Source organism: Achroia grisella, unplaced genomic scaffold (assembly GCF_030625045.1).
Source record: "Achroia grisella isolate CSIRO2021 unplaced genomic scaffold, CSIRO_AGI_Agris_v1 utg359, whole genome shotgun sequence".
NCBI classification, from domain to species: Eukaryota; Metazoa; Arthropoda; class Insecta; order Lepidoptera; family Pyralidae; genus Achroia; species Achroia grisella.
In genome coordinates this window covers 839,992-851,954 of record NW_026712817.1, presented here as the reverse complement: position 1 = coordinate 851,954, position 11,963 = coordinate 839,992, and positions in this window count along the sequence as shown.

Here is an 11,963-nt window from a genome sequence, read left to right as displayed (position 1 = left end):
TTAACAGGAATTGTAGTTTACGAGTATAGTTCAATATTCAATTACTGGAAAGTTATAAATAAACAAAGCTATATTAGGAATGTTAAGGTTCAGTCATTTGTTGTTATTTATAAGTTTGGTGGAATGATGAATTTGTTATAATTCGACTTAAGTTTATCCTTCACCATTGCCTCGCCAATATATACCCTTAGAGTACATATGGTCTAGTATGACGGAGGCTAATTCCCGCTTTTATTCTTCTCGCAATTCCGAACTCGGATTCGCCAGAGATCCACCGCCAACGATTAACATAGCGCCAACTGACTAAATAGGTAGCGTCTTAAAATAATGCTTGGGACAAATACTCGTACACAGTGTCCTCCTTTTTGGGACTTTGAAGCAGAAGAAATAGCCGCAAACCCGATCCTGGATTGGGCATGACTGGACATTATATACAAATACTCAGAATGGAGATGTCGCTCTGCGAAGCCTGTGAAGATATCAGGAGGCTTCTTCGTTTCTGGAACGACTTTGGCTGGATACAATAGTAGTCTCGGCTCTACAAGTACAATGGCTCAGAAGAGAGGCTAAATGCGTTTTATCTGAGAGTCTAATTTACACACACGTTTAGATCATATGGGTGCATCGTTTTATAATTACATATAAAATAAAAAAAAATGCTTATAACCATCTTACTATTATGAATAATAATTATAAGAATCGTGGGCAATTCACACTATTAATAATCTATTTAGTCCCAAGCTATGCAAAGCTTATGTTATAAGCACTAAACAACTGTTAGTAACATTTTTTTTTTGTAAATATATAAACTTATTATTCGATACGCTATTGGTAGAATGATTATGGTCTTTATCTAGTGGTGTCGGAGGCAGATATCACCTGCCTTACGACAGCTCGCCATTTCTTCCTACTGGCTACCATTCTGGTACACTCGCGGAGTGGTTCGCCTATCGCTGTCTTGACTTCGGTCGATCGTATGGCTAATCGTGAACTAAAGTATATCTTATCTTATTAATATTATGATATAAACACGAAATTTTCTGAGTATGGATGGATGTTTTGTTCATGCAAAAACTACTGAATGGATTTTAATAAAACTAACACTAATATAGCTTATACATCAGAATAACATATAGGCTATAATTTAAAAAGATATTATGTTAATTGGGCGGAATATAATGATAAATATCAATTAAGTGTGACGCAGACGAAGTTGCACGAGGCAGTTACTAATATATATAGTTAAAAACAGACAAAATATTTATACTAATAAAAAAAAAAATGTTTGCATCGTGCAAGAAATAGAAACAACGGCCATCAGAAGTAAAGTAGTATGCTATCACCAAGACACAATAAAAATCTATGTTGTTAAATTGCTCCTGTTAAATGAAAAATTCTTCTCTATTCGACAATATACATTTTTCGCTACATTTTGTAAATTATTTCACCGTCTCACAAAAGGTAATGTAAGTAAGGTATGGATTTAGTTATGTCCTTCCAGTTACACCTTTTATGGAAATAAGATAAAAGAAAAATGCAGCAATATTGAAGTTATATTTCCCTTTATAAGCTTTTACTTTGTTCACGCTCACAGTATAGGAGTTTCTTTTTTCGTATTTCTGTTTGTCGTCTTTCCGCATCAAAATGTGGATCTATTTGTTAAATTGATATCGTTTATGTCATATATTTGCCAATTCTGTGCCTACTTTAAATATTTTTTATATATAATATAATAGACAAAATTAAAATGTAGATTATTTAAAAAAATATAACATATGAATTAGATTTATTAACCAATTTAATGCTTACTAGTTTGTAATATGATGAGTAAACCAAACTTTTTTATTAATATGATTTATTTACTCTACACTTTACACCTATAAAAAGTAAATATTTCAAACTTCTATTAGTAAGTAAACAAAAAAAAATATCAAGAAATCAACAATTTCCATACGTTCTATGCGCTGTATTTGACTTAGACAAAAATTACGAATTCAGATTGGTGGTATGTAATAACATACAAGATGTTAACCGCGACTTCCTTTTGACAAAATTTGATCCCTCATTTCGTCGAATTGATTTTTAAGCTAAAAATACCCTAAGTCTGACCTAGTCATTCGTTCGTTTAGTCGTAAAAAGGTCCAAACAGATAGACAGACTCGCATTTATAATGTTAGTCTGAATGGATAAATAATTATGTATAGATTATGATTTACATAGAAGGATATATATTCCATAGGTATGCCTTCAAGCAAAGTTGAAGCAATCGCTAAGGTAGAGTTGTTTACGATTACCTTTGTTGTGCGGTCTGAAATTCCACAGGTACAGAATATTCATGAAATTCGTAACTGAATTGTAGAAATTTAATACGGATTAAAATACGAAATTATCTTATTGACACGAAATTGTTTACGAGAAAAGAGATTTTGGGGAAATACGCAAATTTTCACGTAGTCTGCAAGGAGGATGATACGAGAAGAGCGATATATGATAGTGAAATTACGGAATACAGAGGTATTACACTTTTAGTATTTAAGAATGGCATGAGACATATCACAGACTTTACATGACAACGTAAGGTCAGGTGCTGTTACTGACTCGCTAGCAAAAATATAAAGACAATCAATATGGCATAAGAAAACAAACGGTATATAAAAAACAGAACGTCAAAATATAAAATTCAAATATATATAAAAAACATAAAAACTATTAAAAAGGTTGCCATCAGCAACAATGTTACGAAAGGACTGTATTAAGGCTGGTTTAAAATGAGACGTTCCTAGGTGAGGTAAAATAAGTGTAATCAGCTCACTAACAAAAATATAAAAACAATATGGCATAAGAAAACAAACGGTATATAAAAACAGAACGTCAAAATATAAAATTCAAATATATATAAAAAACATAAAAATTATCAAAAAGGTTGCCATCGGCAACAGGTGCCATTTCACAGTAATCCTACGTAATACTTGTTTTGTAAGCTATGTTCCGGCGCGAAGGACCAGATATGAGTGTGAAACTACAGGTTACGGAGGGAAAAGACGTTGCTTCTCTCGAATGGCAACACATGAGGGCAAACATGACGCCGTGATGTTATTGGTTTTGTTCATGCATAAAGGCGACGGTTGCTGTTTGTTTGTTGAAAATATATTTTTTCCTTAAGTACGCACATACATAAGTAACTTAACTACTGTTTTTGTAAAAAATATTGAGAAACTTTTAATTTATCATATAGTGAAATAGCAGGTATTGCGATATATTTCTTACAAACATAGGGGAAAGGAAATCCTTGAAGAATTTTCCTTTAAGGGAAAAGTGTACGATATTTCGTTAAAATTCAACAGATAATAAAACTAAGAATCCACAATTTCAAACTGAAATATATTTGATAAACAGTTTCTACAATCTGAAATATGTATAATTTAAAAGCGTTTTAGTATAAGCAATTTTTATAATAATTGACAGATATTTTAAATAGATTTCTAAAAATGTCAGACAGAGTAGACTTACTTGGTTTCAGTGTGAATGCACTTAAAGCCGCCTGCAAATATGGAAACGGCTTTTAGATCGTTGAGATCGTTGGTCCAAAGGTCGGTGTCATCACTCATGTATTTGTAAATATAAATAAAATAAATCAATACATCGCTCACCACCAAATTTAATTTACGTCAAGAAAAATAAAAGCGCTTTCAGAACAACAGAAACATAACCCGACTAGGAGGGCTTCGGCTAAAACTCGTAAACAAAACGAGTTACCGCCATCAATCATGTTAGAATTAAAATCTTGAAATGTATTCAAGTGGAAAATGGGTGGAAAAGTTTAATTAAATACTTACACAAAGGGTAATTTGCGAATGTTGTGTACATGTAAAAACAGGTTAGGCATATGTGTAACTTTTATAAACAAGGGAAATTTCCGACTTCGCTATTTGTCCTTGATATCGGTGCTTGACGGGCGTTACATTGTATTTTTAAACATTACAAATTTAATTTTGAATTTAAGTATAAAATACAGTTCAACTTGTATTAAGAAAAAAATCTCTACTTTTTTTCTTAATACAGGTTAGCAATCCAACGCGTTATTTACCTTGTTATATAGCGTGTATACCGACACGGTAAATGACATAGCTTAACTAACAACGTTTGTAATCATACAAAACTGAATACTGACAAATACTGAATGTCTAGAAATAAATAATTGGAAATTAATATTCATAGAGTTTTAGTGCAGTTTAATAAACCGCACAGTTTGAATTTTTTTTGTAAAATAGACTTTAATGGTTCTAACTTTACAGTTGATAGTCCAAAGTGTGTAATTTTTTAGTTACTTCAATTTAGTATTAAGCGTGCGAAATATCGCATGCCAAACAATTCCTCTGGAAAAATCCAATAAAACTTTTTTCATTTACACCGTTGCCTAAATTAATATTAGTTTATTTATTAATGTAAAATATACAAGCTTCATTAGCAAGCTGATAAGATTAATTTTAATAATAAATACGAAAACAGCCCTAATTTATAATCACAAATGAAAATTAGAATAATTTCAATGAACTATTTCAAACTATTAAACATATATATTCAACAATTTCAAAAGCCATTTGCATCTTATTTTACTCCTGAGAATTTAAAATCGAAAGGATTTATATATCGAATAATAAATACTCTTAATCTATAGTCCATTTTACCGTAGTAGACTTTGTACGAAGTCACCTGCCTCGCTTATGTCAGACAAGCTATGTTAAGTTATGTCAAATCGGTCTGGATATTTCAGAGATAAAATTTTAAAAATATATATTTTGGTGTATGTACCGTATTTATATTTATATGCATGTAGTAAAAATCGGTTACTTCAATATTACAAACAGACACTCCTATTTTATTTATATGTATATATTAAGCTAGTGTTATTTTACTAATAACTAACATACTATATTATTTATTTATAATAAACGAAATTATTATACTCATGTATTAGTAATAAACAAAAGAGTTTATATGCGTGTATGTGTCAAGCACATGGTAGCGTGTCTTTTTTTTTTATTATATGTATTTTTTTCTGCATAATTAAAAAAAATATTAGTGTTCTCCACGTATAAGTTTGCGTATAACTTCATATTCCTCCATCCACGCAATTTTTGTAAAAAATAATACAAAGTTTTTGCTTCACGTATTAATATATAGATATTTCATTTCTTACATGCTAGTATAATACAGTAAATATAAATAATAGTAGGGACAATATTATACCAACACTTCCTAGTAATACGAACTAAATTGGATTGTGAGATACTCGTCGCAGCCAATCAGAGACTTTTCAGGTGGAAATAGGTACAATTTATTTAGAAGTAACAATTTTTCTTGTGATTGGAAATAATTGATTGATTGAAAACTTTCGCAGCAGGTTCTCATTAAGGAATCTTTAGGGGCTTTTCTTTGCAAAATAATTATGTACTTACATTCTTTCCTGTCGTCGTTATCTTATTCTATAATACTATTTATGTATCTATTCTATAATATTTATTTATTATTATTTATGTAAATAATATTATATGTACCTATTATTATAACAAATAAATATACTTTATTACACAATAATAGTCCTTTGCAATCCTCATTAAATTAAAAGAAATAAAAAAATCTATTAGGTCCGTATTAGCGAAGATGTACCTATAAATATATAAGTAACGAATAATTAAAAATTATTTTGATAACGTATATAATTATTTGAATTTAGAATTTTTGATTGATATTCAGAATTTATACGCAGAACAAAGTAAAAATGAAAATATCAGCTATTTTGAATTTGGAACAATAATATGTATATTTTATGGTTTAATAAAAAATGTGTATAGAAAAAAAAAGCATAAATAAAGTGATATTTTATAAAAATTTCGTAGTTAATAAATGTACAAAAATAAATTAATATTATTTTTTACGCATAATCTTAATCATAAACAATATTCAGCATCTTTTTATTCTAAATAAGTACTAATAATACATTATGTATACATATATTAGCAACATTCATCACTTATTTGGTCCATTACACAATGAATCAATGAACCAGATCGGCTCAACAATAGCTGTATGAGATAAGTTACACGTGACTTCGTAGATAGTAGCATACACGCTATAATAATGAATTATTATTATTCTTAGAAAATAAAACTGAATCAATGATACATTTGATTACTGATTATTTCTGTAGACGACCCTGTGGCCTCGCGTTTTAGAACATCGACTTACTTCCGATGGTCGCGGGTTGGATTCCTCGCACAGTGCAAACATTGTAAGAATTCCATGTATATTATGTATGTACCTCCGACGGTTGAATATTTTCCACATGTAAAAGATAGTTTTTTAAACGATTTTACAAATTCAAAAATATCATTATTCATGTAAGTCTATTACAGACATCTAGTCAATGTCAAATCTACCGTTAGTTTGGAATTTCGAGATGAGAAGAACTGACAATAAACTTGGCTCGTATTCTCTTCATGTTTATAGATGTTTATATTTTTAAATTCAAATTTGGGCAAATAGAGTGACCATTTGATAAGTAGGTATAGATAAGTTAAGGTATTTTATTATTGTTCTTATAACCAAAGTCAGTTATAACCCTGTATAATTATATACAGCATGTGAGCGACACACCTCCTTTTATAATACGGTGAGTAATTTATTTTACAATTTTAAGACATTCTGCCATTGCCAGCCGTATTACATTCCTATTAATTACACAATGTAACAGAAATATTTACTTAAGAGTTTATATAGATACAATAAATATCAGTTATATATATGTATGTTATTTGTAATTCTGCACATCTATCTTTGAGTCAACGTCTCCTTTAGACACAAAGGACTCTTCCAGCGTTTTCCACGTGTTTGTGCCTTTTAGTGAGCAGAGGGTCTTGATGGTGCAATTAAAGTTGGAGATTCATGGCTAGTTTTTTAATTACCTACTTGAATTATTGCGTATGCGATCTTTTATAGATTTCGAATATGAACGTTAACGGTTAGCGTATTGTCTCTGGCCTGTTGAAATACCGACGTTTCAGTGTTGCAGTATCAAAAATACAATTTGGGCCACACATTAGTACAACCGCGCCTGAACACCACGTTTCCCTACCTTTTGCCAAACGGAGCTACAGTGGACCGGCAATCTTTTTAAAATCATCAACCATCTTTTATACTGTCTTCCTCTTTTTCCCTTCGTTTTATAGCGGGGAATCCATTCAGTTACAGTTTTCGTCCATCTAATATTTCCCCTTATTATGTGACCTGTTCACTTCCATCCATCCTTTAACCTTTTAATATTAGCTTTTTTTTTCTTTCACAAGGGGCTAGTGTTGCCTAATATGCCACTGTAAACGACAGGAAATGAGACGGAATAATGGAAAGGAACGGGTTAAATTTTGAATATACTCGGAATTAGTATAAATTAATATTAGTTATAACTTCATCCCAACTTTAACTACTGCATTTCTGCATCTTAACATGAATTAATTCAGAAGTAGATGTAAGACATCTTATAACTTTATGAAAGTAGCTATACTAACTTCAAACGACGTAGATCCTTCTACGATCTTGTTTCGCAACTTTTGAGCTATATTATATACTAGCTAAACTCCCGACTTCGGCCGCGTGGAATTTAACTTTATATTTCTAAAATAAAAGTAGCCTAAGTTACTTCTTATTACATCAACTACCTGCCAAAAAATCGGTCCAGCCATTTCAGAGATTAACGGAAACAAACAGACAAAAATTGTAAAAATGTTATTGTATGCATGTAGTAAAAAAACGGTTATTTCAATATTACAAACAGACACTCCAATTTTATTTATATGTATAGATTCTAAAATCAATGTGCCTAATAGCACTTAACACCTTGAATAATTTTCTCCCAGTCAATCATTATCATTTTAATAAATGAATTATAGAAATACTTGAATAGAGATAAATTGATTTGACCCATTTGAATTATAGTCGTACGTATAGATACCATGGTTTAGCAGACCGCCTTATTTCCGAAGGTCGCGGGTTCGATTCCTGGCACGATATAAACTTTTATATTCACTAGTATGAATATATCGGTCTGGGTATTTTCTATCTATATTATCAATGTATTTGTACAAAAATAGTATATATCTATGTATATATATCAATTATCTAATACCTATAATACGAGATCTGTTTGGCTTGCGGCTAGATGGAGCTGTATGAATTGTCCTGAGATATTATTATCGTTTTTATTGTACCTAACAGTATTTATTCTTGCTTATTTGAGTGATTGAAGGACATAAACCATTTCAAAAAAATGAATTGTTCAGGTTGTACCGAAACTAAAGATTCTGATAGGTAAAACTGATAAATGATAGAAACTTGTTGAAAACTGTATTTTGAAACTTAAAATATAACTGATTAATGAGTGAAATGAGTACGCGCAGCGTCCTTGAAGCTGAATGCGAACTGATTTTAATGAAATATGAAATATAAAATATAATGTTTATGTTACGAAATAATGGCAGCTCGTACAGGAATGATATCCGAAAATTTATGTTTCTTCTTTTTTAATTCAGCATTAAATTTTTTTTTAGTTTAGGTATTCAAGTACATATATATATATATATATATAAATATATTAATTTTTTTTTATCTTTATGTATATTGTATTAGTATCTATATTTTGGACATTATATTTTTATGTTTAATTTTAATTATTTATAACATTTTTATAAGAATTATTATTTGCACATTTTGACCCACTCAACACTTCCTATGCCACGCTCTATTGGGTTGACTGGAAGAGATCTCTTTTAGAGATAAGTCCTCCTTTGTTAACATTAGTTGTAATTAATATATATACAAATGTATTTAAGTGCAATAAAGAATATTTAATTAAATATTTCATACAACCCTAAATTTTTACCCTTCTACCATTGTTCGAATAATGATATATTTTTAACTTTAATATCCAATAAATAAAATGCACACTGACCTTGTCACCAAACTCGCACAATCTTTTTCAATTACCATATTGCACTACTTTTCATGAACTCGCTATGATATACATACAGTCCTTTCTTGCTTTGTTGTATTTTATTTGCAAATTATAATAGAAGTATTTTTATATTGAATTAATTATTTGATGCGACCTTGCGATAATGGCGACAATGCGAACAAGTGACCCGCCTTCAGTGCATGGAATGCAGTTATAGATTCCCAGCAGGAGGCAAAGACCAGCGCGAACAACCATCATACCCCTATTTTTTAATAGCGATATTAATTTATATGGCAAAACAAACTAGTACATATATAAATACTATGTATGTATACATATATATATCGTCAACGTTGAACACCGTTGTAATTAGTCAAGTAATTGAGCAGTGTTAAAATTTGAATTAGGGGCTGTTTTCGACACTTCTGAAAATGCCTGATTGATCACTGCTTTAACATACATACGTATAATAAATTCGTGAACAAGCCGTATCTATATTACATTAATATTTAAAAATTATTAGGGCACTTAGATAATTTATTTTATTTTATTTATTTATTTACTTACAATATATTAAATTTATGTTACAAAATTTGAAGGTATTTGAAGGTATTTTGTTCCAGTTACCTAATTTGTAACTGGCCGCTAATAAATAGAGAATACTTTTAAATTCAATACAAGAAAAAAATAGAAGAACGCCCGCCGTCTTTTGTTTTTATTAATAAAAAAGTCACATTGTGCACCGCTTTTCTCTCATAAAATAATTATTTATACACGCGTCATAGAACAGTTCTGAAAAATTACTCCTAGACTGTGTTTACTATTAATACAAATTATATCGCAAGAGACTGTCTCCATTTTCCTACTATCCGGACGTCGTCTTCAGCTTGGATTTGATGTACGCATTGTTCTTTTTACAGTGCTCTAAATTGGATTGCAGGTCAGTGGGTACCATTATTTTGTGGATATTCATTGCCACTACCACCAGGTATCAGGAACTATGCAAGTTTGTGGAAGGATATTCTGTAGGTCCAGTTAAGAACCTGCGTATTGTGGCTGTATAGCCATAGATTTGATGTACGCATTGTTCTTTTTACATTGCTCTAAATTGGATTGCAGGTCAGCGGGGACCATTGTTTTATGGATATTCATTGCCACTACCACCAGGTATCAGGAACTATGCAAGTTTGTGGAAGGATGCTCTGTAGGTCCAGTTAAGAACCTGCGTGTTGTGGCTGTATAGCCATAGATTTGATGTACGCATTGTTCTTTTTACAGTGCTCTAAATTGGATTGCAGGTCAGTGGGTACCATTATTTTATGGATATTCATTGCCACTACCACCAGGTATCAGGAACTATGCAAGTTTGTGGAAGGATGCTCTGTAGGTCCAGTTAAGAACCTGCGTGTTGTGGCTGTATAGCCATAGATTTGATGTACGCATTGTTCTTTTTACATTGCTCTAAATTGGATTGCAGGTCAGCGGGGACCATTGTTTTATGGATATTCATTGCCACTACCACCAGGTATCAGGAACTATGCAAGTTTGTGGAAGGATGCTCTGTAGGTCCAGTTAAGAACCTGCGTGTTGTGGCTGTATAGCCATAGATTTGATGTACGCATTGTTCTTTTTACAGTGCTCTAAATTGGATTGCAGGTCAGTGGGTACCATTATTTTATGGATATTCAGTGCCACTACCACCAGGTATTAGAAACTATGCAAGTTTGTGGAAGGATGCTCTGTAGGTCCAGTTAAGAACCTGCGTGTTGTGGCTGTATAGCCATAGATTTGATGTACGCATTGTTCTTTTTACAGTGCTCTAAATTGGATTGCAGGTCAGTGGGTACCATTATTTTATGGATATTCATTGCCACTACCACCAGGTATCAGGAACTACGCAAGTTTGTGGAAGGATACTCTGTAGGTCCAGTTAAGAACCTGCGTGTTGTGGCTGTATAGCCACAACACGCAGGATCTTAACCGGCTGCACGCCTCTACACTGCGATGGATGAACTTACTAAGCAAGATCAACAAAACAATGTTATAATTTTATTCCTGATTGGCATTGGTGCATACTAATTGTAAAGATAGGTGAATTGAGTTGATAATTAATCGATTGCAGTAGTAGGATGGTCCAGTAATGATAGTTAAACAAACAAAAACGAACGTTAATTTCACTTAAAATGTTAGTTCACAGAACAACATAGGAATGTATTGAATGGCATACAAGATAATTAAGAAAAAATACAGTTAATTAGTTATTTTGGTTTATATTTACTACATGTCATAATAGTTTGTATATAAATTTGTTATAACTATGGCTGTAGCCATTATTATTACTATATATTACTTCTAATTACATTTAATTATAGGAACTGACAGTTTTAAGAACACAATAATTCATAATTAATTTTACCACCGATATCGTTAGATACATATACCTCTTAGAAAGAATAAGTGTTATTTACTCATATACGCTTCAATTCGTATATATTCATAATAAAAAACAAACATATTATTATAGTATACTGTCAAAAATAAATTAGAGTACGTTATACAAATCCTTACTAATATTATAAATGCGAAAGCAATTCTGTCTATCTATCTACATCTATCTATCACTCCAAAACTACTGAACCGATTTAAATGAAATGTAGTACACAGTTAGTCTAGCCCCTTAAAAAAGAAAGAACATAGGCTATACTTATTAAGGTAAAATAGGGTTGTAAGGCGGAAATGAATTTTGGTTGTATGGAAGTGTCGTCATTTTTAAAGCGACAAGTGTGAAACTTATTTTTATATAAAGAAATATAACATTTAAAAATTGTGAAAATGTTACCCTTAAATATAATATGGGGATGAAAGTTCTACCAAAAAAGCCAAAGCCGTCGTTCTTTAAAAATGACGAACGACGGTTTTGGCTTTTTTGGTCTAGATTATTGAATATTTTTTCTTT